This window comes from Hyalella azteca, unplaced genomic scaffold (genome assembly GCF_000764305.2).
Source record: "Hyalella azteca isolate HAZT.00-mixed unplaced genomic scaffold, Hazt_2.0.2 contig2628, whole genome shotgun sequence".
Taxonomy (NCBI): domain Eukaryota; kingdom Metazoa; phylum Arthropoda; class Malacostraca; order Amphipoda; family Hyalellidae; genus Hyalella; species Hyalella azteca.
In genome coordinates this window covers 74683-80969 of record NW_025932895.1, presented here as the reverse complement: position 1 = coordinate 80969, position 6287 = coordinate 74683, and positions in this window count along the sequence as shown.

Below are 6287 nucleotides of genomic sequence, written 5' to 3'. Positions count from 1 at the left end.
TAATAAATCCACGCTACCTTTGTTGTTGTTACTGCTTTTTGAAACCTGACAATATGTGCAAGACTTTTGGTGAAAAGTTGTTGAATTTTAAATAACTATTTGAGCTTGGTTACACATCCGTTCGCTTTGAAGTTAATTATATGACGAAGATTAAGTTTGGACAGGTAATAATTTTTCGACAAAAAGTTGGTATTAAATAATAAAAATATATAAAGAATGATAGGCGTGGGCATAGGCATGCTATAAATTAACTTTTATTCTCTAGTTTTGATCGGGGCATCAAAGTAAAAATGTTTGAAAGTTAATTGGGATTAATGTTATTGTTCTGTAGGGATGTTTGAGCAGCTCATCTGTTTGTTAATAAATATTTCGATAACATGTTTTCAGTCGCATCTTCTACTATGCCATGACGAATTGGGAAACAATTTGCCTCGCGTGGTAAACTTTCTGATGATGATCGAAGGTGCATTTTTTGTAAGATTTCAATAGTTTCCATCGGAACATAATGCCAGTTGTTCTTATTAGAATATCCTCTATTTTACGTAATGAATGTTCGGTATTAATTTATACTTGAGTTGTAACAGGCAAATAAGGCATGAGTAACCAACCGACGAACTCATTTTTCACCTTAGACCTTTATAGGACATGCAGAATGCGGATCCGGGATTTGATGCGAACCCGCGAGAGATGTCAGCCCAGATGATAGCACATATCGCTATCTTTCCATGACGTGGCTGCAATATATGAGGAAGATTATATCAAATACGGTGTATGACGTCATAGAGAGAAACAGAAGGCCATGGTAACTACGGATCATGACGTCATATAGAGAGAACTAGAAGGCCATGGTATAACTACGGATCATGACGGCATAGAGAGAATTAGAAGTCCATGATAAATAATGATAAATAAATAAATGCTGCCGTTGGTTCTGTTGGGGCTGCAGTGCAACGTTACTTCTGTCATTTCAGTTGCTGCTTCTATTAATGTGAGTGCATCTATATAGCAGCTATCGCTGATCACGTATCGTCAGATGTTGTTATGCTGTTGCTTCTGCATGCTATGGTTTCTTTCTATGCCGTTATTGTTACTTTGATTACGGCTATATTTCATCATTCATTGCAGTTCATGGTGATTTTTCCGAACCCTCTTCTACTATTGCCATTTTAGCAATGCTATTATATTAGTTTTTTACTTTTACTCTTACTACGGCAATTACAGCTGAGTTTGCTGCAGCTGCAGTTGCCGCGGCTATCGGCAGCAAGATAAGGGTTGGCGATAAGCGCCCCGTTGTTGCAGCACTTTATGAGGCCTGAAAATTCGTCACGGACTAAAAACAAACTTGTAATCTTTCCTCTTATCTCATCGTCTCTTGGACCAGCAATTTGTGGGAATTTGACATTTAAAGCGATCCCGGAAGTTAATGGTTAATATTTGTTGTGGAATATAATATATAGCTTCATACTTCATGTATACATGATTCATACTTCATACTTCATGTATACATTCCATCTTATTATAATAAGATGGAATTTCGATAAAACATTAGAAGAAAATAAGTGTAGATGAGTATGCCCAAAGTTGCAAGGCAGAATGCAACTGAAAAAAAAATCCGTAAAAATTTTTATTTATTGATAATTTAATGCAGGTATTGACGAACCTCGGCCTTTTCCCTATATCATTACGGAGGCAACTTTAAGGTATATTTTACGTGATATTTAATTATTATAATGTCTCACAGAGGTACTCCGTGGACTCTTATGAATGCCGTAGATTATTCGTGAAGGCATTGTGTTGAAATTGCTTTGGATATTTCAATAGAACGGTTTACGCAATAGATAATGTGACCCAGCCTAGTTCACAAACAAATATTTTTTTTTAAAGTTCAAATGTATAAATGCATACAAAAAAAATGTATTACAATCAATATTTTGTTATATTGTTGAAGTGAAAAACTTAAACCACGCAGGTTACTCCACAAACGGCTGATTAATAAAATAGTCTCCCTTGCTAAAATAAAATAATATTCCTAGCATAGCAGCAACATGAATAAATGAATAAATTGAACACAAATGTTATCATTCCAGCCATTCAAGCGATTTATAGGGACATTTTTGTTTTAGGTTTCAAATTTTATCGAAAATGAGAACTCGGCTGTTAATAAGAAATTGTTTTTATTGCATAATTCAATGATAGCACAGTTATATGCAAGAAGCAAGATGACATAAAAATCATGAATGCTTGTAAATCATGATACCCTGACAACAAGTTATGCTCTGCTATCTTTTGATAATGGTTTCATGGTTTAAAGACGGGTAACATATGTTAGAGTGTTTGCTTCAACACAAGAGATAAAAAATGAAATATTAGACTAGGCTATTGTATGAACTGTTTGAATATTTTTTGAAGCACTGTCATTACAAAGGAATAACCCGGTCAAAGCCATACTATAAAATACTCACACCTTGGCTAAGATCTTAAATTATTTATATTTTCATAGACATTTAAATTTTAAAAACCTATTATTATAAATAAAATATAAATGAAATAAAAAAAACTTTTAAACCATGATAAAGGTATCAAAGCACATCAATACATTTGCATGATGATTGAGGAATTGTTAGTAACACATGTTGGATGTGAAGTTATATACCAATATTTATACTTGCATGCCAAATTCAAAACTCCATAGCATGTCACGATCATTTATCAGTATTCAGTACTGCATTATCATTTGCAGCGTGAAGGCGTGCCAGTCTGACATCCCTGTGCTATTACATGGCAATAAAGCTCTAAATTCATCAAATATCCCAGCTTTATAAGTTCAGCGCTGCTTACTGAATCGTCCGAGTCCAAGTTCACGCGTCGTACACATTGACCCCGAATTTGCGTCAATCTCATCGTAGCATTATTTCCACGCTATTAAAAGTGAGTGTTGTTTGAAATGTTTTTGGTTTCATTCTAATGTGAATATATGACACAACTATTATTTATTTAATCTACTTCCATTTGGGCAGTAGTTTCTACAAGGTCTATGCCACTTAAATCGCTCATATGGCGTACACATGAACTACGTATATATACGCATTGGCACTTGACCTTAACTTCAGGAAATTTTACGCAACTCTAAGCTTAATCCCCCCGCAAGCTCTTGCTAAAAGCACATTTTACCAAGTGACTCCATTTAGTGACAAATTTCCGTTAACCTTTAAAATGCATGCCGTTAATAACTTTTATATCGACATTTGAGGAGCGATAACATGTACCTATATTGTCTTTGTTCACCAAGACAGTTTGGTTTTTAAGTAAAGGATGTTGATTGTTGTATTCTCACTTCATCTTTGTCGACGGTTGTTAACTTACTCAATCATCGCAAGCAACAAATGTCTGAGTCTGTTACGCACATAACACGTTTAATTCAACGATGATTGAGGCTAATATAGTTACTCACACAGCAGATCGGGTCTGTTTTAGAGTATTTTGCTGGGTCTAATGAATTAAATTACCGTCCGATGTGCCCATAGATGCAAGCGAAAAATCATTATGGTGTGAGATGACGTTCCATACGGTGAGTGTTATAAATGCATTACCCTTTATAATTTTATCTAGACCAGCATCAAAACATAGATATCGACGCATATATATTTATTTATGCACTGAAAAGGATTTAATATGAACTTTAACGTTTCTTCGTTTGCTTTTCTGACCTTTCCTGAAATTCTAAGAAGCTAACACGATGAAGGCTGTCAATGCATGCATCATCATCCCTCCTGCGGTGCTCGAGTGCATGCATCCTGTGCAAGATCCCTTGCTGTCGTTACCGTAGCTACGTCGACTTAAACTCTCGTACATTGTTAAAGCTTACAATCAGTGCACGTGCTCTGACGTGTTCTTTCTTATATTGTCAAGATCCTATTTATTTTATTGTCAAGAACCTATTTCTTATAACTGTCAAGAAGGATGGAATATTGCGAGGGGTTTTTGTTGCATCCTAATAATTGCGTGTGGTAACAACAATTATTAATAAACGTTATTCCAAGCGAGTCGATACTTATTTAGGATGTAAAGCGAGTCTATATTTATTTAGGGAATGAACAAACAATAGCGGTCGAATTTGTTTACTCCCAAAGTCGGCGATCCATTCGCGAGGGAAATTCCACCACTCGAGGAATTCGTCACTACGAAAGTTAGGCATAAGTGTGAGCGGTAGCGGCGTAAATAAGGAGCTTATAGAGGTGATTCTTCTGAAGTCACGGTCACCAAAGCACAGTCTGCAGACTGCGGATGACGGTCAAAGCCGTGAGGCCGACGGCTTTGCCTGTTTTCGAACATCAACGGTTACGAGAAACTTAAACTTATCGATACAGGTACGATCCCTGAAAGAATATCTAAAATCTGCGATTGGAGACCACGACTCGGCTACATTTCATGGCCCACATCAGCGCAACGGTCGCTCCTGCCGCTATTCAATTGCGAGACAACCCGAGAAGCCAGCAGAAGCGCAGAGATTAAACAGCCGACCGTCCATTCAAGTAAAGCCGAAAGTAGGGTCGGACATAACAACTACAGTACGGCTACGAGCTTTTATTAACTTCACTGGAATTGAAACCATAGCAGCCATTTGAAACTATCACAGCCGTTGACAATTCTATGACCATGCGTAACTTGAGATATTTTTTGAAGAACCGATACTACGGCTACAGAATTACAACAGCGTACAGCTATTTTGAACAAACAAACGTCATTACAGCATAGGACTTTCGTGATGAATACAATACGAACACATCATTATAGCCGTACCGCGCTCTGAGGGAACGCTCCACGGAGCAACTTTTTTCGGTGAAGTATAAAATTTCGAACAACGACTAAAAAATGTCGAGTTTATGTGCCTTGAATTTTTCCAGTTTAATTTAGAATGTAAAAGTGTTTCATTTTGCATCTCATTTACGCCATTGTACGTGATCAATTACAATTACTAGAGAGCCTTCAACAAAGGCGCGCTTTATTGATCGTTTCGGGCCAGATGTGCAAACAATTTTTACCGATTAGTCAATGCAGCAAGATTGAGAAGGAATATTAAATACCAATTTATAAAAATATAATAAACAAAAAACGAAAACCGAATCATACACGAGGTCCCATCTTCTATATTCACATTTTTTCCCATTGCCTTCGTTCGATCTTCATACGTGTATCCCAGCAATAGAAGCTCGAGTCACCGAAAGCATGAAGTGCTTGAAACATTGTTCTAAAAAGTCTAAATACTACCTCGAATTCCGGGTCTCACAGCTCCCACAGGGAATGCCGCTCATAGAAGTGCGAGAGAACGTTCAGGGGCCGGAAGTTGCTGCAGCATCGTCATGCGTTCGAAAATTGCGCTCACGCAGGATTTCCCTGGCAGCAACAGGTGACTGCCAACCCCAGCGTTGTCAGCCTTGTGTTGCCATGGTGTTGGCATGCGTGCGTCATGGCGCGAGACCGGTTGCTGGCACGGCGGCAGCCGGACAACGAGGAGACTTCCCAAGATGGTTCGTCATACGTTTGTCGGTACTCATTCTATAAGGTCACTACAATTAGATGAGTCTTCTCTGCTGTATACACAACTGATTGCAATACTCATAGTTCTCAGAATAGACAGAGGATACGTTGCTATCAGCAACACACGGGTAGAAAGTCCTTGATGTTTTCAACTTCCTGTCATCCAATTCGTCGTTACTTCGGTAAATTCTTTAAATTTAAAAATCAAAATAATGATCACGAAACTAGGTGTCGGACAAATTTACGGCTGGTCTCGCGGCCCAGTCTCCAAATTCAGTGATCACAAGGAATATCTCCCAAACTAATGAACGCAGCTCGAAGAAACTTGGTACACATACTCATTAGGACCTAACGGTGTTTAGCTCGTGAAACATATTTCAATTTCAACTTCTTCTTGAGTTATAGAGCAATTCGGCCAAAATTTGTAGTGACCAAGAAATTCCTTCGAAACTACTGAACAGATTTGAACGAAACGTTATACGAGCAAACTTAACTTCCCAACGGTGATGTTTAGCTCGTGACAATTTTGTTGATTTTACTTTCGTTTTCGAGTTTTTAGCGCATTTTCTCATTTATGAAAAAATGCACTATTGTGCTCGCCATGTCCGTCCGTCTGTCTATCCGTCCGTGACTTAACGTTTTCGGGACGAGAAAATGCGCTCTCTGTCTCTCACTGCAGTGAGTACTGAGTTATATTTTTTCATTTCACCTTCATTTGCGAATTATACATACAGCAATACGGGACGAAA